The sequence below is a fragment of the Bos grunniens genome, chromosome 3 (assembly GCF_055505025.1).
Source record: "Bos grunniens cultivar Pamir isolate PY7600 chromosome 3, Bosgru_T2T1.0, whole genome shotgun sequence".
Classification (NCBI taxonomy): Eukaryota; Metazoa; Chordata; class Mammalia; order Artiodactyla; family Bovidae; genus Bos; species Bos grunniens.
This window is the reverse complement of record NC_141167.1, coordinates 98,356,512-98,380,388: the sequence shown is the minus strand read 5'-3', so window position 1 is coordinate 98,380,388 and position 23,877 is coordinate 98,356,512.

The window sequence follows — 23,877 nt, the reverse complement described above, 5'->3', positions numbered from 1 at the left end:
CCCACATTTGCATGATCCTGGGAGTGAGTGCTTCACTTGCTTCCCTGTGGTTCATCCCAGATGGTGTGACAAGAGCTAAACTTATACTCTCTAGTGCTGTGTTCTGCTGACCCTGTTGGCAGTATCTCTCTGTGCATTAATGAACTGCCAGACATCAGGTGGGACCTCTAAGACACCACAGGGCAAAAGCGATTATATGAGCCAAGGCCAGCTCTTGCAACCACCTTGCCAAATAATTTCAAGGCTCAATGGAACTTTTCTGTTTTATAGGGCATCAGGGAAATGGCAGAACAGATGAGAAAGGGAGCTGTTGGAAGAGGGGAAAAAAAGAACAGTTTACCTCATTAGTTGCTGCTAATTTAACCAGAATGGAATTTTCAAGAACCTATGCTTTTAGAAAACCTTGAGCGCCAGGCCTCAGTTTGAGGTACCTGTCCACTCAACTCAGAAGCCAAACCTGCCTCACCTTTAGTCTTCCTGTCACATGAAGTGCTGTTGGCTCCGGAAATCAAAGTAGCCATGTGACATCCTCATAAAGGCTACAGTGAATTCCAGCTGCTTTAGGACACTTCATCAAACTCTGGAGGATAGTGAAGGACAGGGAAGACCGGCGTTCTGCAATCCATTCAATTACAAAGACTCGGACACAACTTTGTGATTCAACAACTCCTTTGGCAAGAGCTGCTCACCCATGAGTACCAGACCTGATGGAGCAACAGTGTAAAGCACCTACAGGCGCCCCCTGCTGGCAGAACCTATCTTACAGAATCAGCCTTACAATGTATTAATCCCTTGTGGGCCATTAGCTGGGACATAAAAGGTCCAGGTTTTCACAGTCACCAACATTCCCCTATGAGTGATCTTACACCTGACCTGCTTCAAAATTTATGTTTCCTTCTAGGCCTTCTGTCGGCACCAGGCATGTGCATGTCCTTCATACAGCTTGCCTAGCTCTGAAACTTAGCCTGGAGAAGTGAACCATTTATCAGGTTCTCAACAGTCCCTTCACCTAGGGCCAGACTCTGTGTCTGGTTTTCTTTTAGGGAAGGCAGAGACAGAACCAGTCATTGCCAGCAATATCTGCCAGGGGTGCTGGGAGAGCTGACTGTGTGAGCCAAGTCCGAGGTTTTTCTTGTTCTGAGGATACAGTCAAAAATCTTTAACATGACATACATAGCTTGGTATAGTCTTCAGCCTCAACTCTGGCTACACTTCTCCTTGACTTTTTTGTGCTTCATTTGTAACAGTCTCATTCCAGAAAGAAGGAATGGAAGGTATAAACCCTGTTGTTCCTCCACTTTCCAGAAGTTCAGGTAAGAGATGCAGACTGTGGTAGGCAATCTCCAAGAGGGCCCCCAATAATCCTTGGTAATCACACTCTTGGTATTATAAAGAGATTTCTTATAAATGTTTGGCTCACATTATTACAGAGGCTGAGAAATCCCAGTATCTGCTGTCTGGAAGCTGGAAACCCAAGAAATCTGATAGTGGTGTTCTGAGAGTTAGAGGGCCCACTGTGTAAGTCCCAGGCCTAGGGACTCTGCTCAGTAGTCAGGCAGAGAGAGAGAGAGAGAGAGAGAAAATTCCCCCTTCCTCCATCTTTTTGTTCTGTTTAGGTTCTCAGTGGATGGGATGGTGCCCACCCACATTGTCGGGGAGGCAATCTGCTTTACTCAGTCTACTGATTTCAAATACCGATTATATCCAAAAACACCCTCACAGACTCACCCAGAAATAATGTTTAGCCCAACATCTGGGCACCTTGTGATCCAGTCAAGTTGACACATAAAATTAACCATCACAGATCCTAAGTTTTGGAGTGGTTGTCTATGCATCAATACGTAACTGATACACATAGTCCTGAACCTTCCCTCAATCCTAGGTCATGCTGCAGAGTTAGAGATCCAGCCCTTTCATTCACAAAGAAGCTATTATTCTTCTTACAGTAAGGAAGGACAAAGAATTCAGAGCCCTTATTTAAGGCTATACAACTGGAAAGGAGATTTATGGCGAAAATGAAGGAAATGGTAAGTAGTTCTTTTGTAGGATCATATATTTTGTGTATTCTATAGAATACACTGTCTAAGCAGACTCTTTTCTTCTTTTAGAAAATATGTGAAACTCATGACAACTCTTCTTATTGAGACAACAATAAATCTGTACATTTTATATTCAATATTTAGTTAGTGATTTCAAAGTCAAGATTTACACAGCAATGAGGCAAAAAGGTGTGGATTGGAATACTGTGGAGACTAAAAGGATGCCAAAATATGGCACTGCTTCTGTCTGTACACTGAGGTCACTTGTTCATGTTAGCATTTCTGTTATTGGCTCTACTTTCTCTGAGCAAATGTTGCATGATTGAATGTGGGTGTGCATGAGCACACACACGGTGGACAAAAGCCCCCCATTATGTGAACACATGTGCCCACTGCTCTGGGCAGTGAGCCCAGTTTGCTCGAAGTCTTTGTTATTTGCCCAGTGTCCCAGATTCTCTTTTGAAATGTGCAATTCACCCAATTTTATTAACCTGAATATGAAGCTATCTGATGCTTTTTGATAGACTCTAGCTCATGTCTAGGTATGGTGTTTTGTTGTAAACAGGTCATTCGTTTCTCTGTGTTGACCTGCAAGCATTTTGCCATTTGAACTGAAAGCAAATCCTTGCAAGGTCAGATTTTAGTAATGCAGGTTATTATTTTAAAACAGATGACATGTTAGGCTAATTTGGAGACGGAACCATGTTTGTCTAAGCTCTACCAAAGGCTTTCTGTTGCTTTTGTTTGCGTTGATTTTTTTTTAAGGAAAAGCAGATCAAGGATCATTAAAAGGAAGGAGATTTTAAAGCATACAAGATGAACAAAAAAAAATTTAGCACCTGCCAATTGAGCACCACCACTACCATTTTTTAACTGTGTGATCTTGTCAAAATATTTAACCTTTCTAAAAAAGAGCAGGGATAATAATAGCATCTTTCTCACAGAATTGTAGTGAGGATTAAATGAGATTATGATTATATGTTGCTTAAGATATGTATAATACTGGTACGTAGCCAGTACTCAACAAATATTATTAATAACAAAATTACACATGTAGTAATGAAACAATGATAATGCTGCTGCCATAGACATCAGTGATCAAACATCTAAATCACAGGATGCTGTTTGGAACTCATTTGAGATCAAGTACAAACCCTATACTTATGAGGTTGCTCTGGCAAACAAGACTGAGAGAGCAAGTAACTAGAAGAGGTTGTAGTATCCTGAGGCAACTATTTCCCTGCCTGCTACACCCTTCCACCAAGAACTGGTTAACATATGCAACCTTCTGGGAAGGGATTTTTTAATATTATACAAGGTATTTTCTTTGGCTCCAAAATCACTGCAGATGGTGACTGCAGCCATGAAATTAAAAGACTCTTACTCCTTGGAAGAAAAGCTATGACAAACCTAGACAACATATTAAAAAGCAGAGACATTACTTTGTTGACAAAGGTCTGTATAGTCAAAACTATGGTTTTCCCAGTAGTCTTGTATGGATGTGAGAGTTGACTTTAAAGAAAGCTGAGCACCAAAGAATTGATGCTTTTGAACTGTGGTGTTGGAGAAGACGCTTGAGAGTCCCTTGGAATGCAAGGAGATCAAACCAGTCAATCCTAATGGAAGTCAATCCAGAATATTTATGAAGCATCATGAAGAACTGATGCTGAAGCTGAAGCTCCAATACTCTGGCCACCTGCTGCAAAGAGCTGACTCATTAGAAAAGACCCTGATGCTGGGAAAGATTGAAGACAGGAGGAGAAAGGGACAACAGAGGATGAGATAGTTGGATGGCATCACCAACTCAATGGACATGAGTTTGAGCAAGCTCCAGGAGATGGTGATGGATGGGGGAGCCTGGGGTGCCGCAGTCCACGCGGTAGCAAAGAGTCGGATACGACTGAGCAACTGAACAACAACAAAGCGTCTCCTCCGAGGGCATGACCACCATCCTTTTGTCCCCTCACCTAACCACCACCACCCTCATGCTGATGGGGGGAAAACTTCAACTGAGGTTTGGCAAAAACCTCGACCAGAGGTTTCAAATACAGCTTAATACAGAGACTCCAATAAGGGGTTTTCCCTCCCCTCCTCTCAACTGCTTTCTGTGCTAGCTTTCTTCTCAGTGTCTGAAAAGTTTAGCAAGGTGTCTGCCAGAAGTCCCAGACCTACATTCTCCTTCAAGTTTCATCATGAGGAAGGCTGCCACTTTCAGGAGACTCCTGAAGAACCCTGTCTGTTCACTTCTTATCAGCTCCACTGCTGCTACCGTGATTTAAATCACCATTTTCTTATATCTATACCATTTACTAGAATAGTTTTCAGAGCTCCCTTCCTGCTTCTACTGTTAGGAGCACTCTTTCACTCCTAAAGTCTGTATTGCAATAGCAGAGTGATATTTTAAAACATTTTCCAGATCATATAATGCTCCTGCTTCCTGGTTTCCCAATGTCCTTAGAATAAAATCAACTTCTTATTATGGCCTACAAGGTCTCATGTACCTAACCCAGCCCACTTCTTCTCCCTTATCTTCTTGCCATTTTCCTTTTTGTTTAACATGTTCCAGCTGCCCTGGTCTTCTTTGTGTTGCTCAAGCATAACAAGTTATTTCTACCTTAGGAGTTTTACAATTGCAGTTCTCCCATTGTCTGCTTCTTGGAGCTTCTTGGAGCTTCTCTGGTGGCTCAGTGGTAAAGAATCTGCCTGCCAAGTTTGATCCCTGAGTTAGAGAGATCCTCTAGAGAAGGAAATAGTGACTCCAGTGTTCTTGCCTGCAAAATCCCAGGGACAGAGGAGCCTGGTGGGTTACGGTCCAGGGATCACAAAGAGTTGGACACAACTTAGCAACTAAACAACAACATCTGCCTCAGTTCCTTTCTAGCCAATGGCTTAATTTTATTTATCTTTTAAACCACTTTATTTGTATATTTATTTACTTGTTTACTATCTATCTCCTCACCAGTCCTGATACAGCTTCATTAAACTTAAGCTTGTGAGGGTAGAGCCTTTATCAGATAATCTTATTCTTCATTCTATTCTAGCATCTAGAATTATGCCTGACATTGAATATAATTTTTTAAAAGATGAATGAACTAAATTTGGCTAAATTCAGTTTCTAAAAAGACAATACTGAAAGGGGAGACCTAGAGAATCAACAGAACAGTTGAAACTGAAAAAAAAAAAAAAACAGGTTCAGAAGGGACAGAAGTAGGGGAAGCAGTAAGAACCCATTGGTCCCAACCATTTTTTCCACTCTTGTCTTGCTCCATGAAGACACGATGTTAATGTAGAGAGTTAGGTTGTACTACTGTACTGTGGGTATCATTACCCTCATCTATCTAGAAGGGGGCAGAATGTTCCATCAAAACTTTAATAAAGCAATAGCAAAGAAGAGGTAATTCTCCAAAGGAAATGGAGGGTTACTGTCCAAGTAAAGGAGGAGTGAATAAACATCTCCCCACCAAAAAATAAAAGAGCCAAAAAAAAAAAAAAGGAAAGAAAAAGAGAAACAAATGTCTGCAACAATCCTTGATGTGATATCTTGTCACCTAGGAGATATCAACTTTACTCTCATGTAAACTAATATATGCTTAAGAAACGCAAATAGATTTTAATATTAACCTAAATCAGATAAAAGCAGAAAGATACATCTGTTTGAACATCTGTTCAAAACCATACAACACACTCAAAAGATATACTCTTAAATGTTTTTTTCTCTTTTATGCTTCAGAAAAATTTAGTGGTCAGGAGACAGTTCTGTAAGGCATCTCCTTCTGGATGTCCCACATGAAAGCAATTCATTTCCCTGATATCTACTTTTCATACCACATTATCCCTCAGTACCTGACATTAGTAATCATTCCATAGTTGACCTAGAAATTTAAGAGTAATTCTTTGTTTCCTTTCTCTTCTTCATTTCCCGTACTTCATTGATTAACAAGTGCCATCAATCCTACCTCAGAAATTCTCAAATTTATCCCTTCTTCACTGTTCCTACTACCACTAAGTTCAGAGCTCATAACCTCAGACCCCAAACCATTCGTAACAGCTTCTTCGTTATCCCGTCTTTTCAGTCAGCCCACTTCACCTCCCCTCCCATACAGCTACCACACTTACAGTTCGAAAACAAAGATCTACAAACATCAATGTCCTGCTTTAAAACACTCTACAGCTCCACACTGCTTAACAAAAACAAAAACCCAACCACCTTTTGTCTTGGTTGGAGTGACAGAACACAATTTATTTTTTATTTGCTTAATTCAGTGGTTCTCTAAACTTGCTGTACATGAGTGCTTTTGTACATGAGGTTAGGACCTCAGTCCGAAGGAGTCTGATTTAATTGGTCTAGAGTGGAGCCTGTACCTCAGTTTTTTTTAAACCTCCCTAGATAATTCCAATGTGTAGCCAGGGCTGAAAAATGCAATTTAAAAGATAACTAGAAAGACAATTTTACTTCCAAACAGCATGAAGTAACAGTGCACATATTTATTACCACACAAGTCTGATGGGAATAACTGAAAACCTGGACAAAATATATGAAAGAAAGATTTTCAGACACTGGATATTAGGCAACACAGATAGTGATCCCAGAAAAGATAAACCAAAGAAGTGAAGCACACAAGTGCCCTAGTTTACTTCTTAGAGAAAGTTTATAGTTGGCAATGATAAGAGAGGGAATCAAGGCAGAGCCTAGTTATCTCCCTAAGTTGAAGTAAAACTAGGAATTTGGGAAGGCCAACATAGCAAATGTGGAATAGCCAAAATGGCCAAATGTGGAACAACCCAGATGTCCATCAGCAAATCAATGGATAAACAGAATATGATACATGCATATAATGGTATATTGTTCAGCCTTAAAAAAGAACAGAGTTCTGACACATGCTGCTACCACACAGATGAAGCTTGAAGACATTATGCTAATAATTTTCCTTAGAAGTTCATCAAACATTTAAGGAAGAAATAATGCCAGCTCTACACAAACTCTCCCCCAAAAATTGAAGAAGAAGGACTACTTCCAAACTCATTTTATGAGGAAAAAATTATTCTTATATGAAATCCAGACAACGTGAAGAATACAAACCAACATCCCCCCTGAATATAGATGCAAAAATTCTTAACAAAATTTTAGCAGCTCTAATCCAACAATATAGAAAGGATAATATATCATGACATAATGGCATTTATTCCAGGATCTCAATGTTAATTTTAACATTCTTAAAAGAATCAATGTAATTTATCATATTAATCAAAAATAAAAAAGAAACATTACATAGCATCTCATTCATATGTAAATCAAACATCCATTCCTAGTGAAAACTCTCAGAAAATTATGAATGGAAGGGGACTTCCTCAATCTGATGAAAAGTGCCTATGAAAAACTTATAGGTGACATTACACTTCTTCTTAAGATCAGGAACAAGGCAAAGTATGTTTGCTTTTACTATTTCAATTCAGCTAGAGGTGCTAGCTGGTGCAATAAGGCAAAATAAATAAATATATAAAAGACATAAATTGGAAAGAAAGAAATAAAACTCTTTCTCTCCCTCCTTTCCTCTTCCTCTCTTTGTGTGGATGACATAAGTTTTATGTATAAAATTCTACAGAATCTACCAAAAAAAATCTACTATAACTAAACAATGAATTTAGCAAAGCTACAGGATTTAAGATCAGTATACAAAAATCAATATAGGGCTTCCCTGATGGCTCAGTGGTAAGAATCTGCCTCTGCCTGCCAATGCAGGAGACACGGGTTTGATCCCTGGTCCAGGAAGATTCCATATGCCGTGGAGCAAATAAGCCCAAGCGCCACAGCAATTGAGCCGGTGCTCTAGAGCTCAGGAGCTGGAATTACTGAGCCCAGGAGCTGCAACCACTGAGCCCACATGCCACAGCTACTGAAGCCCGAGAGCCCTAGAGCCTGTGCTCTGCAACAAGAGAAGCCAACTCAATGAGAAGCCTATGTACCGCAACTAGAGAGCAACCACTGCTCCCACAACTAGAGAAAAAGCCCATGCAGCAATGAAGACTCAGCACAGGCAAAAATGAATAAACGAATAAAATTATTAAAAATCAATATAAACTAGCAAAAACAATCATAAATTGAAATTTTAAAGACATTATCATTTATAAAAGAATTACAAATATGAAGAATTCAAGGATAAATGTCTCATAAGATGTGTAAATTCTATATAGTAAAAACATAAAACATTGCTGAGAGAAATTAAAGAAGAACTTAATGAGGATTTCACAGCCTCACTAATTATTGATGTTTTAGGCCATATAGTTCTTTACTGTTAGAACTGCTCTGTGCAATGTAGGATGTTAACCAGTATTCCTGACTTCTATTTACTAAATGCCAGAATCACCTTTGCTGCAGTTAGGATAATCAAAAATGTGCCCAGACACTGTCAAATGTCCTTTATGAGGCATAACTGTCCCTGTTTGAGAACCATGGACCTAAATAAATGAAGAGATATACCATGTTATGGATCAGAAGACTCAATATTGTTAAAAATATCAATTCTCCCCAAATTAATATATAAACTTCAGTACAATCCCATTCAAATCCCAGCAGACTTTTTATCTGTATTGACAATTGGAATCTAAAATGTATATGGAAATGCAAAGAACCTAGAACAGCCAAATAATTTTGAATAAGAAGAATGAAATTGGAGAATTTGTACTACGTTATCTCAAGACTTACAAAACTATAGTAATCAAGATATTAATAGTAGAGTATTGGCTCAAAGACAGACACAAAGATCAATGGAATAGAATAGAAAAATCAGATATACAGTCACATATCCATGGAAAAAGTGGAAACAGTGACAGACTATTTTCTTGGGCTCCAAAATCACTATGGACAATGACTATGGCCATGAAATTAAAAGACACTTGCTTCTTGGAAGTAAAGCTATGACAAACCTAGACAGCATGTTGAAAAGCAGAGACATCCCTTTGCCAACAAAGGTCCATCTAGTCAAAACCGGGTTTTTTCCAGTAGTCATGTACAGGTGTAAGAGTTGGACCATAAATAAGGTTGAGCACTGAAGAATTGATGCTTTTGAACTGTGGTGCTGAAGAAGACTCTTGAGAGTCCCTTGAACAGCAAGGAGATCAAACCAGTCAATCATAAGGGAAACCAACCCTGAGTATTCATTGGAAGGACTGATGCTGAAGCTGAAGCTCCAATACTTTGGCCACCTGATGCAAAGAGCTGACTCACTGGAAAAGACCCTGATGCTGGGAAAGATTGAGGGCAGGAGGAGAAGGGGACGACAGAGGATGAGATGGTTGGTGCCATCACTGACTCAATGGACATGAATTTGAGCAAACTCCAGGAGATGCTGAAGGACAGGGAAGCCTGGTGTGCTACAGTTCATGGGGTCACAGAGTCGGAAAGACTTAATGACTGAACAACAAATACATGGTCAATTGATTTCAGTAAAAGTATCAAGGCGATTTCATGGAGAAAGGATAGATTTCTTAACAAACAGTGCTGAAAGAACACTATATGCAAAAAATGAACCTTGATCAAAACCTTGTTCTATATACAAAAGTTAACTCAAAATGGATCATAGACCTAAACGTAAAACATAAAACTATGCAACTTCTAGAAGAAAACATAGGAGAATATTTTGTGACCTTGGGTTAAGTAATGGTTTCTTAGTTATATTAATAACATTAAAAGCAAAATCTTTAAAGAAAAATGTGACACTTTGGACTTACTTTAGCAAATTTTTTAAAACTTCTGGCCTTCAAAAGACACTGTTACTAAAATGAAAAAACAAATTGTAGATGGGGAGAAAATATTCACAATGTACATATATAATAAAACTTGTATTTGGAATAGAAAACTCAAATTTTACAATAAAAAAGCAAACAACTCCATTAAAATGGGAAAAAAATTTCAACAAACACTTCATAAAAATATACAGATAAAAATAAAGCACATGAAAAGATGTTCAACATCGGTAGTCAATGGGAAATGCAGATCTAAGATACTATTTCACATTTACTAGAATGGCCATAAGTAAGACAGTAACAAATGTTGACAAGGATGTGGAGAAACAGGGACCTTCATACATCTCTACTGGGAATGTAAAAGGTAAAATACCTTTGACACAGAATTTTGCAATTTCTTAAAAAGTTAAACATCTATCTACCTATTGTTCTACTCCTAGAAATTCATCCAAGAGAAAATAAGCATATGCACACACAAAGACTAGCACTCAAATGTTCATAGCAGCTTCATTCACAATAGCCACATTACAGAAACAACCCAACAGTTAGTGAATCAATAAACTGTGGCATAGCCATACAATGGAATACTTCTCAGCAATGAAAGAAAATGAATGATTACTACCTACAACAGCATGGATAAATCTTAAAATAACTAAGTAATAAGTGTGTGAAAGAAGCCAGGCAAAAACAAAGAATACATACTGTATGATCCCACTTATATAAAATTATAGAAAATGCAAGCTATCATGTAGTGACAAAAGGATCAGTGGTTCCCTGTCTGTTAGTGGGGCAGGAGGCGATGGAAGGTAGGGATTATGAGAGGGCAGAAGAAAACTTTAGGATGATGGACATGTAATGCTTTCACAAATATATACATACATATATATTTCACAAATATATACCTGCATAAATATATATAAACTTTTCAAATTGTACATTTTAAATTTGCCCGGTTTATTCTATGTCAATTATATCTCAATAAAGCAGTAAAAAAAAAAAACAAAAAGAGAGATGGCTAAAGAGACATAATGGCTGACATTTGATGTTAGAAATGCACTGATCCTTCTCTGACACCATCCTTCACCCTTAACTCTGACAGTTGTCTGCTGGTTCCAGGCTATCCACCTAGAATGTGCAATCTGCTAGGCTTCAAAAGTGCACATTATAGAATATTAAACATAGTTCCTTCGCTGTACAGCAGAAATTAACACAAGATTGTAAATCAACTACACTTCAATAAAATTTTTTAAAAGGGGGCAAAAACAAGTGCACATTAAAGCGCATTACCTGCACTGGCAACTCACTTAATTCTTTTTTAAATAGTTATACAATTGCAAGAGGGTCACATCTGAATTAAATCATCATAGAAAAGTTCTAGCACAGCATGGGTCTCACCTGAATAAGGCCTTTTTCCCAAGGCCATACATCCACTTATATCCCTCTGCTAAAATGTACTTCCCACCCAACTCTGGCTTCCTTATCTTGCTAGGCTAGAAAAAGTTCATCTCGTGTGTGTGTGTGTGTGTGTGTGTGTGTGTGTGTGTGTGTGTGTGTGTGTGTGTGTGTGTGTGTGAAGCCCTCTCTAATTCTCTGCCTCTTAGCACTGTATCCAGTTGCCATTAACCACGTGGTTCATATTACCAGCTTATAGGGGCTTTGGCAATGTCTCCCAACCCCATTTCCCTTTCCCCATGATGACTTTTACCTAAGCAAAGTCACCTTGCCATTTGGAGTTTAAACTTGACAGTGAAGACAAACTGGTTCAGAGCAGAAATGTGCAGGCACTTGAAACAGACATAAAGATTCCCAAACCAAACAAACTATTACCTGAAAATATTAGCATGTCAGATAAAAAAAGAAGGTCCACATAAGAAGAGAGGTTGATCCTTAATGACACCATCCAGGGAAGAAAGAACCCGTTTGTATCCTCTGATACTCTGTTCAAAGCTATTTTTCCTTAATTTAGAATTTACTGATTAATTCTCCTGATTCTAAATTTGGGTTTCCCAGGTGGCTCAGAGGTAAAGAATCCACCTGTCAATGCAGGAGAAACAGGAGAAGCAGGTTTGATTTCTGGGCCAGGAGGATCGCTTGGAGCAGGAAATGGCAACCCACTCCAGTATTCTTGCCTAAAAAGTCCCAGGGATAGAGGAGCCTGGAGGGCTATAGTCCATAGGGTTGCAAAGAGTCGGGCACGACTGAGCACACACACAAAACAGCAATTCTAAATCCAAGTTTCACAAACAACCTTTTAATTACAATTTGGCTTCCAAATGTGCCAAGCATGCCAAAAGAACTCACTGACATAAAAAAAGAGGACCTAGTTCCCTAAGATGACTCCTCATTGTAAATTAGTAACTTGCCATCCTGGCTTTATATAGTAGCCATATGAATGTAATAATCAGTCTGAGAAACAGACTCAACAACTAAAGCACGGTTTGCACAATAATACCACCTTGCATGATCTCTCGGGACAGAGTCAGCTTTCCTTGGAGAGATCTTTGCATTTATTTATTTATTTTCCATAGTCCATCTTACTATTATAAAACTTATTCCACACTGTAGTTACATAGGTAAGCGGAGTTTAGAATGATAGGTTCTCAACTACCTCAGGGTAGTTTGCATCCAATTTTGTACTGACGTCTACCATCATTGCTTGATTTAAAAATACTGAATTAAAATGAGCTGCTTTCATATATACAATGGACTATTACTCAGCCATAAAAAGGAGTGCATTTGAGTTAGTTCTAATGAGGGGGCTGAACCTAGAGCCTATTATACAGTGTGAAGTAAGACAGAAAGAGAAAAACAAATATCGTATACTAATGCTTATATATGGAATCTAGAAAGATGCTACTGATGCACCTATTTGTAGGGCAGCAATGGAGACGCAGACATAGAGAACAGACTTGGGGTCACAGTGAGGGAAGGAGAGCGTGGGGTGAATTGAGACAGTAGCATTGAAACACATACATTCCCATACGTAAAATTAGATAGCCAGTGGAAATTTGCTGTACAGCAGAGCTCAAATCACTGGCTCTGTGACAACCTAGAGGGGTGGAGTGGGGTGGGGGCTGGGGGGTGGGAGGGTGTTCCAGAGGGAGGGAACATACATATATCTATGGCTGATTCATGTTGATGTATGGCAAAAACCAACAAAAAATTGTAAAGCAATTATCCTCCAATTAAAAATAAATTTAAATATTAAAAAAATGAGCTGCTTTCTTACATTTTTAGTTGATCGGGAGTTAGAAAACTGGATACCAAAGATACTTTCTCCTAAGTGCAAGCCTCTAATACTCATAAACTTCTAGTACTAGAGCTAAGATAGGTATGTTTTTAAAAGTATGTTGCACATTCCTGGAGATCTGATTTTTAAATGAGGTCACAGTAGCATCAACCTCAGTGAAGTTTCTGACTTCAGGGCATTCCTGAAATGTTTAAAAACATTTCAAGGTTCATCATCACATCAACTAAGATGAATGTAGAGATCTGTCAGATGAATAATTATTAAGGGAATAACAAAAGCGTATCCATCTATTTTAACAATTAAGCCACAATTTAGAGAACCTAATTCTAAGCCACAATTTAGAGAACCTAATTCTAACCCAACAAATTTTTTGTTACGAAGGACAGAAAAATCACATGTTTATGATACAGAGTCATGACTCATTTAAAATTTTGTAATGACAATGCTTCTTTTCATGAAAAGTGTTCACCCTAGCATATATAAAATAGTAAAGAAGAATTTAAAATTTAAATATATTCAGATTAATTTTTTGTTTCAAGCTTTAAACAAATTTCCAAAGTATTGTTGAAAAATATTCAACACACCATCAGTAGAGCATGTTTAAAAAGTAATTATGTTTGGGCTAAAATTCCACTTTATAAAAAATCAAATAATGACTACTTCTTGCCTCTTTCCATCTTTCAAGGCAGTAATTTATCCTGGATTTCTTCATAATTGTGATTCCTTTAAGCACTGTTAACTGAGTAGCCTGACTCAGTTTTCCCAAATAAACAATGAACAGTGTAATGAATAAACACAATTAAGTGTCTGAATAAATTGTTTCCTCATTCACATAGTCTTGAATACAAAGTACAGATCCTATTAATATGCAGATCTGTAATTAATACTCAAAAGACCCAAATTCTGATATTATGCATAGGAAACAGGCCTACAGAAATGAATTTTTTTCAGATCCCCCCGTTAGTTAATGGCAGCCTCCATGCTGAAATCAATATTGCCCTGTAGTTTGATTTATGAGTACTAGCTTCCCATTAAAGGATAAGCTAAAGATGCTCCAACAGGGAGAGATTTATTTCAAGAAGTCAGCAGCACAATCTGTCTCTTGTCCAAAAAAAAAAAAAAAATTATATGGCAGATTTTCATCCTGCTGCTGCTAAGAAAATTTGGGCCTAATGGGTGGGGTCTTCCACGCCAGACCAGTGGAAGTGACTGGGTTTAGGTGGGGCTCGTCCTGGTAGGCATCATCCATCCAGCCAACAGGCAGGGCCTCAGCTCTTCAGGAAAAGAGAGCCTAGGAAGAAGGAACCATCACTACCCCACCCTGCTGCCTGTATCTAAGATGGGGCGGGGAGGAGGACGGGGCAGAAATAAGATAAGGCAGTGCTTTCACCTGTACCCCCACATGCATTTCCCGGTCCTTTATCTTCTTTTAGCTTCCCTAGTGCTTTCAACCTGGCATGGCCTTCTGAATCCTGCGTTCATCTCTTGTTTGACTTGACCCAGCAGGCACGGCCTTCAATCTCATCTCTGCCAACGGAGCCCTAGACTACACGTTAAGCAAAGACCTTAGGGGTAGAGACTGAGTTTCCTATGCTTTAGTCCAGCGCCAATCCAGCGCCACACCTGTATTTCCAGGCAACTCCCTACTGTCTCTCCCCCTCCGCCCCCGCCACCAGCCCCATCATCCCCCAGTCCCTAGCCATGCCCTTCAACCTTCTCCAAACTAATGTCACTCTGTGTCAACCCTCCGAAGCGCCCGAGTCTCCAGCCCTGATTCCCAGCCCCAAAGGCGAAGGTTCCCCTACACCAGCGCTTCGGGCGCCGCCACTCCCGGCGCAGTCTGCAGCCTCCGGGGCTCCCGCGGTGCTCTCACCTCATCCAGGGTGCGGCTGCCGCGGCTGCCTCTTCCTCTTCCTCTTCGGCGGCTGCTGCCCAGCTCCCGGCCGGCTCGGGATGCCGTCGTTCCCGGCCGGGAGACTGCCGCGAGGACGGCGGGATTCGCGCCGCGTCCCTGGACCAGTAGGGCGCGTGGTGCGCCCGGCGGACCGCGCGGCAGCAGCAGCCGCAGTCGCAGCGGCGGCGGCAGCAGGACCCGCAGTCAGTCCTCTTCATGAATTTCCCGGTCCTAACCAGCCCAGTCCTAGTTACCGTCCCTGCTTGGTTTTCCTAAGGTCTTCCCGCACTGCCAGGACGCATCATCTCGGCGAGGATGCTATCCACTCCAGCTGCCCCCGGCGCGGTGCAGACCTGGGAAGACCAGGCCTCCTCCGCGCTGCCTCCGCCACCTGCTCCGCCCAGATTGCCTCGGTCCCTCTCCCACAAACACTCGCCGCTGCCTCTGCACCCTCTGTCATCTCCCCCTTCTCTCCCACCCATTACCTCAACCTGGAGAGCTTTTCATTTCCAGACCTCCTTTCTGTGTTCTTCCTATCTGCTCCATTGTCACTGTCCTCAATTTCCAACCTCAAAAAGTTTCTCCTCTCACTCCTCTCCATATTTTCCTGGGTTTTGTCCTCCACCCTCCAAATCCATCACCCTCTTATATTTTACATTATTCTCTCCTCAGAATCATTACTTCTCTAGGTTTGTTGTCTAGCCTTCTTTCTCTCTTTTAAAATCTTTCTTTTCAATTTTCCCTTTAGTTATTATAAAAACCTTTCTCATAAACAACCTCAATTTTTCTTTAAATTGAGACTTTCTGATTGCTATTTTCCATGAAGAGCTCATAGTAAAATATATATAACTTGGTATCTGGTATCAAATCAAAAGCGTGTTTTCATGGTTTAAAAAAAAAGTTCATTGATCAAATAAATCTTCCACTCAATGTTTGTTCGGAAAACCCGTTTTCTTATATTCCAGTCTTTTCTAAGAATGGAAACTGAGTCTCCAGCAAAGCAGAATGCTTCTACTGTACCATTCTATATCAGCAGTCTCAGCTTACTGGTTCCACTTAATGAGTTTTGGACTTTACCATGGTGTGAACATGAGATGCGTTCAGTGGAAACCAGATCTAGAATTTTGAATTTTGATCTTTTCCTGGACTAGAGATATGGGGTAATACTCTCTGGTGATGCTGGGCTCCCAGTCAGGTACATTTATAACCACTCTGTACCCATACAACCATTCTGTTTTTCACTTTCAGTATAACAGCCAATAAATTATTACATGAGATATTCAACACTATTATAAAATAGGCTTTGTGTTAGATGATTTTGCCCAGCTGTAGGCTGATTAGGTGTTCCGAGCATGTTTAAGGCAGTCTAGGCTAAGCTGTGATGTTTGGTCAGTTAGGTATACAAAATGCCTTTTGACAAGATATTTTTGCTTTATGATGGGTTTATAGGGAGGTAACCCCATGGCAATGGCACCCCACTCCAGTACTCTTGCCTGGAAAATCCCATGGGCACAGGATCCTGGTAGGCTGCAGTCCATGAGTCACGAAGAGTCGTCGGAGACGACTGAACGACTTCACTTTCACTTTTCACTTTCACACATTGGAGAAGGAAGTGGCCACCCACTCCAGTGTTCTTGCCTGGAGAATCCCAGGGACGGGGGAGCCTGCTGGGCTGCCGTCTATGGGGTCACATAGAGTCGGACACGACTGAAGCTACTTAGCAGCAGCAGCAATCCCATTGTAGCGCTTCCTTGATGGCTCAGTGGTAAAGAATCTACCTGCCAATGCAGGAGATGTTGGTTCTATCCCTGAGTCGGGAAGATCCCCTGGAGAAGGAAATGGCAACACACTCCAGTATTCTTGCCTGGAGAATCCCATAAACACAGGAGCCTATCGGGCTACAGTCCATGGGGTCACAAAAAAGTCGGACATAACTTAGTGACTAAACAACAAGAAACAAAATCCCATTATAATTTGCAAGGCCTGAAAGGGACAAGGTTTATCTTTTAGTGGGTAGTATGGATCCCAAGGTTCATAGGCAATAGTCATTATCATTAACTCAGTGAGAATCAATCTGAACACTTCTTAAGTCATTTTTTTCCTCCAAAATCTGCTATTCATTCTTCTGGTTTATTAACTCCAACACTACCATCCACAAAGTTGCTTGAGCCCCCAAACTAGGTATCATCAGAGATGTATCTTCCTCATGCAACTCATCCGGTCTTTAATTCCACTTCTTGACTATTTCTTTAAGTGGTCTCTCCCATCGTGATTCCAGCTGCTTCCAGAAAATGACACTATCAGGTATCTCATCGTTCTTTCTTTCAAACCTAACTTAATCTGTATCTTTACATATCTTTATTTTCCCCCTAATCTATCTTACTGAAGCCATTTATGACTCTCATCTCTACTTTTTGTTCTTGTTTAGTTGCTTAGTCATGTGCAACTCCTTTCTGACTCTTTGGACTGGAGTCTGCCAGGCTCCTCTGTCCATGGAATTTCCCAGGCAGGAATACTGGAGTGGGTTGACATTTCCTTCTCCCAGGGGTCTTCTTGACCCAGGGATTGAACCTGTGTCTTCTGCTTGGCAGGCGGATTCTTTACACTGAGCCACCTTGGAAGATCCTTATCTCTACTAGAAAATTCTTAATTATCTTTTGTTGGCTTAATATTTTTTGGCCACCCTTTTTCTGTTAGCTCCATACTGAGCCTATAAACATGTTCACATTTCTTCATCCCTAAAACAGAGACTTCTTCCTCTAAACTCTATCATATCTTCCATTTCCCTTCCCCCTCTAACCACCACCATATCTCTCATTTCCCTTCATAACCAGTTTGCTTACATACACTGTATACATTTGATGTCTATGCCTCTTGACTTACATACATTGTTTACCACTTAATTCTCTGAAATCTGGCTTCTAATCCTATTAGGCTGAGCACCGAAGAATTGATGCCTTCAAACTGTGGTGCTGGAGAAGACTCTTGAGAGTCACTTGGACAGCAAGGAGAACAAACCAGTCAATCCTAAAAGAAATCAACCCTGAATATTCACTGAAAGGACTGATGCTGAAGCTGAAGCTCCAATACTTTGGGCATCTGATGCAAAGAGCTGACTCACTGGAAAAGACCCTGATGCTGGGAAAGATCAAAGGCAGGAGACAGGGATGACAGAGGATGAGGTGGTTGGATGGCATCACCAACTCAATGGACATGAGTTTGAGTGGACTGTGGGAGATGGTGAAGGACAGGGAAGCCTGGGGTGCTGCAGTCCATGGGGTTGCAAAGAGTTCACTCGACTGAGCAACTGAACAACAATACTATTATTTAGTAGAAGTTGCTTTCCTAGCAGACCCGCACTTTGGCTTTGCCCATAGACTAGAGGTAGATTTTATCTAATATACAAATTAAAAGGAGTGGTGTTCCCAAATTTAAAATGTATATGCCATTTTCATTAGTTGAGTCAGATAAAAAGTTCAGTGAAGTCACAGCAAACTCAAAAGCTAAGAAGTATTGAAACATCCAGTTTTAGCTAGGATGGAGGAGCATGTATCAGAGTGACTTTTTCCACCTTGGGTGGGGGAGTAGGATACAATAGAATATATAAATACTTATAAATATGTAAGTATTACATATATATATATACACATACATACATATAAATATGTTGTTGTTCAGTCACCCAGTCATATCCAACTCTTTGAGACCCTATGGACTGCAGCACGCCAGGACAAAAAGATATAAATATAGAAAAATACAGAAACAACTCTTGGAAGGAACTGATGAGTAACCTAAGCAGGCAGGATTTGAATCTATGATTCTTAAGGAGAGAGAAGCACATGAAATGAGCTCCATATTCATCCTGGGATTTCTTTCCAAATCAAGTGCTAGAGAATAATCAGGGTTTCCCAGGTGGCACTAGTGGTAAAGAACCCGCCTGCCAATGCAGGAGACATAAGAGATGCAGTTTGATCCCTGGATAGGAAAGATCCTCTGGAGGAGGTCATGACAACCCAGTCCAGTATTCTTCCCCAGAGGATCCCACGGACAGAGGAGCCTGGCGGGCTACAGTCATAAGCTCGCAAAGAGTTGGACACAACTGAAGCGACTTAGCATGCACATATGCCTACACCAATAAAAATTTTTTAAGAAAAGAATATTACTGTATATGTTGAGAAAATAAAGTATTGATTCAAAAGGAAAAACAAGCTTATTTCTTTTGTTAGATTTACCTACATATTTCATTTATTTTGGTGCTGTTATAAGTGAAATTACATTCTTAATTTTATTTTGGAATTATTAATTTCTAGTGCAATTACAACTGATTTTGTACCCTACAATTCTGACAAATTCACTTATTAATTACAATTTTTTGTGTGCGCTCTTTAGAATTTTCTATGTACAAGATCAAGCCATCTGCAAATAGATTTGGAGTTACTTTTTCCTTTCAAATGTTGTTGGCTTTATTTCTTTTTCTTGTCTAATTGCCCCAGTAAGAACTTCACATGTAATGTTGAGGAGAAGTAGGGAAGTGGACATTTTTGTCTTGTTCCCAATTTTAGAGAAAAAGCGTTCAGTCTTTCACTTTTAAGTATCATATTAGTTTTGCATTTTTTTATAAATGTCAATTAATCAGGTTGAGGAATACCTCTTCTAGTCCTAGTTTGTTGGTTGTTTTTAAGAGAAAAAAGTTATATTTTCTCAAATGCTTTTTTCATTTTTTTGAGATGAACAGTTGAGTTTTGTCCATTATTCCACTAATAGGTACATTACATATATTGATTTTCATATGTTAAGCCAACCTTGTGTTCCCAGGATAAATCTCATATCATCATTATTGTATAATCCATTACTTGCTTCTGGGAAAAGTTCACTACTATTTTGCTACTTATCTTTATATAAGGTATATTGGTCTGTCATTTTCATTTTTTGTGAAGTCTTTGAGTAATAGTGGCCTCATAAAATGAGCTAGGACATGTTCACACTCTCCTTTTTTTTTTTTTTTTGGTAGGGGGAAGAGTTTGCAAGGTATTAGCATTCTTTAAACAATTGCTAAAATTCACAAGTTAAGCCAGTTGGACCATAACTCTTCCTTGTGTGAAGTTTTACTACTGCTGCTGCTGCTACTACTGTTGCTGCTGCTGCTGCTACTACTGTTACTGCTGCTGCTGCTAAGTCGCTTCAGTCGTGTCCGACTCTGTGCGACCTCATAGACGGCAGCCCACCAGACCCCGCCGTCCCTGGGATTCTCTAAGCAAGAGTACTGGAGTGGGTTGCCATTGCCTTCTCCAACTATTACTATTACTACTCATTAAATTGCTTGTTATAGGTCTATTCAGGTTTTCTGTTTCTCTTTGAATCAGTTTAAGTAGCTTGTGTTTTTCTTGGAATGTGTCCTTTTCATCTAGTGTATCTAATTTGTTGGCATACAATTATATATAGCATTCCCTTATAATCCTTTTTATTTCCATGGGCAATACTAATATGCCCTCTTTCATTTGTAATTTGACCCATGTATTTTAATTTGTTTAAAGAAGGGAGGATAACAAAGACTAGTAATAACTGAAAGCTCTGACCCCTAAGGTTGTAAAGAAAATCACTCAGAAAGAAAGTTGTTTGCTCATTTCCGACACACAAGTATGGATGCTGCTGCTGCTAAGTCGCTTCAGTCGTGTCCGACTCTGTGCGACCCCATAGACGGAAGCCCACCAGGCTCCCCTGTCCCTGGGATTCTCCATGCAAGAACACTGGAGTGGGTTGCCATTTCCTTCTCCAATGCATGAAAGTGAAAAGTGAAAGTGAAGTCACTCAGTGGGTGTCCAACCCTCAGCGACCCCATGGACTTCAGCCTACCAGGCTCCTCCGTCCATGGGATTTTCCAGGCAAGAGTACTGGAGTGGGGTGCCATTGCCTTCTCCGCAAGTATGGATAGAAGAGAGTAAAGAAGCAGGAGGTGAAGAGGTATAAGAGGAGGAAGCCAAACAACACTGGGAACAAGAGCGTAGCCTTGGGCCAGGGTCCTGGTTCCACCACAGGGGACACACGTAACAGAATCTTTGAGCTCTTTACAGAACTAAAACCTCCAACAAAAGGAAGAAGATGTTAGCATTCTTCATTCCAGAGAAGACCACCTGAGATTAGATTAAAAGAACCAGAGAAGCTCATCAAGAGACTACCAGGTCTAGACTCTGCTTATACACCGTGATCTTTATCAGCATCCCTGCCCTTGAACCATTGCTATAAAACTGCACCAAATTCTCCCAAATGGGGAAACACAGTTTTTGAAGGATAAGCCCAAATTCTGTCTCTGAAATTCGATCCAGCACTGGTGCAAAGAGGCTAAGCTTTTGGCTTTGCCAATTGTGAATTACGCTGTACGTGCTCATTCCAGTCTGACTCTTTGCAAACACATGGACTGTACCCGCCAAGCTCCTCTGTCTATGGAATTGTCCAGGCAGGAATACTGGAGTGGGTTGCCATTTCCTACCCCAGGGGATCTTCCCAGCCCAGGGATGGAACCCATGTCTCTGGGGACTCCTGCATTGACAGTTGGATTCTTTACCACTGGTGCCATCTGAAAAGTCCTGGAATATTGTATACAACCGATGAAGAATTGTCTCAATCCATGAGTATGCCATTCATTCAGTCATCTATTCATCAAACATTAACTGAGCATTTGCTAGGTTCCTGGGGGAACAGGGCACTAGACTCTGGGGGATAACAAATGACTACTGTTACTGCTGTAAAAGATTTTAGAGGCTATGAGGGTAAAAAAGAAATCTGTTAAAACTTTTAAGTTCAATAAAATATTTTAGATCCTATCAAAACTATTCCAATTATCCTCACAACCCCACTATCTCAAAATCCAAGGGATGGGTCTGGTGGTCTCTGCCTAGCTTTCCCAACAAAGCAGGGAAATCGGACAAAAATAAAGAAAGTTTCATGAGGTAGCGTCTAAAGGCAGGGAGTAGTTTGCTTAGGCTGGATATTTGAAGCAGGGTATCTAAGGTGGTAATTATTTTAAATAGTGGCTTTCACATTACTTACAGTGTGCACCTTGTTCATTTTTCCTCCTTCCTCACCCAAATCCTAACTTTCACTTTAATGTCTGGACCAACTAACTGTGTGTGGACAACATAGGTAAAGATTGTGAACGAACTTAAGGTTGAACAAAATGAAAGTTCTGCTTTATTGGAGCTCACATTGTAGGACAGTTTAGTCAGTGAACTGATAATTCAAAATAACCACCAGCTCTGAGGGCATCAACATATTCGCAGCCTGATCACCGCTTCCCAATCACCAGTGCAGCCAAGAGAACCAGGCTCGAGGTGGGGCCGACGGGCGGGCGCCACGATGGAAGGCGGGGCTCGTTCTGGGTGTCCCTGGAGGTAGCCAATGGCCACCTGGGAGACGGAGCTTTTGAAACCGACTGGCATGGAAACTGACCAATCAGAAGCTAATCTGGATAAACTGCAGAAGTGGTACCAGCAGAGTTTTGGCGCAGTTTGATAGGAGGTGCGGGTTGAAGAGCGATAGCTCAGATAAGCTGCTATTTGCTAATCTGTAAGAAAAGGTTTCAGTTTTTAAACAACTAGTTCAGCCATACTACCACATATGCCTGATAGCAGCCCAGAAATAGCGCCTTTTTTTTTGTCTGCCAAGAGCATCACTTCCTCCTGAGGAAAAAAAAATTTTTTTTCATTTTTGGAATTATGTAATTCATACAGGAGCTGCTGTTTACTTACAGACAGTGTTTGGTCTGGGGGTTGATACGGGCCACAGGTTTCTGGGAATGTTATTATTCATCTTCATAACCTAGCTCAGTGTCTGGCATACAATTAGGCACTCAGGAATTGTTTAAAAATAAGTGGACACAAGCCTTGAACTGTTGCTTTCTTTGATCTCACGTGTAAAGTCTCTAACCTTCTGACTCTGCCTTAATGGAAAGCCCCATTCTGTTTTAGCAGCTTAATTTAGATAGGTGCTTTATTTCGTTTATTTGGATACGAAGTGCTGTTCTGATATTCAAATTTCTGTTTACCTCCCCCCACCCCTCAGTACAACCTTTACAAATTCCAAGATTCTTGAATTTGACCCATTTCATAGTGTTGTCGGGCTTCCGGCGTAGATCAGTCAGTAAAGAGTGCGACTGCAATACAGGAGACCTGCATTCGATCCCTGGGTTGGGAGGATCCCCTGGAGAAGGAAATTGCAACCCACGCCGGTATTCTTGCCTGGACAATCCCATGGACAGAGGAGCCTGGCAGGCTACAGTCTATAGAGTCGTAAGAGTCGAACACGACTGAGTAACTAAGCACACGGGAATAGTGTTGTCAGGTTTCAAGCAGACATCGGGCCTTGGGGAGAGCCTAGATCCAGGAACTACAAAGAGGCTGGAATTCCTGCTCCAAATTTGCTTCTCTATGCATTCTTCTCTCTTTGCTTCTCTCATCAACATAGCCTTACCCTTAATTAAAATATTGGTTTTATCAATTTCCTATTACTGGAGGCTGAATGACAATGACCATTTGACACCATGGTAGAAGCAGCATCCTTGTTGAGTGGGAGGAAGGGAAGTTAGGTCAGGTTACATCTTTGAGCTATTTTAAATGTAAAATATTATGATTTTGTCAACCTAGGCTCCCATATACACAAGGATTGCCTTCCATTTCACTTTCTCACTGTGTTAAATAGCACCATCAGTTTGTCTTGTCTGTATGCCTGTCCATCTTTTGTGTGGAGTCAATCCTCCCAAAATCCTCTCAAGAAATAACAGTTTTCTCCTAGTAGCTGTAGAGTTGTAGAAAAGGTAACAAAACGTGAGCTCTTTAACCTATGGTTAAATGCTAAGATGGAATCGTATCAGGATTAGGAGGATAGGTTTTGGAGTTCAACAGCTCAAATCCTAGTCCCATTACTACTAGCTGTGTCACTGTGGAAAAATTACTCTC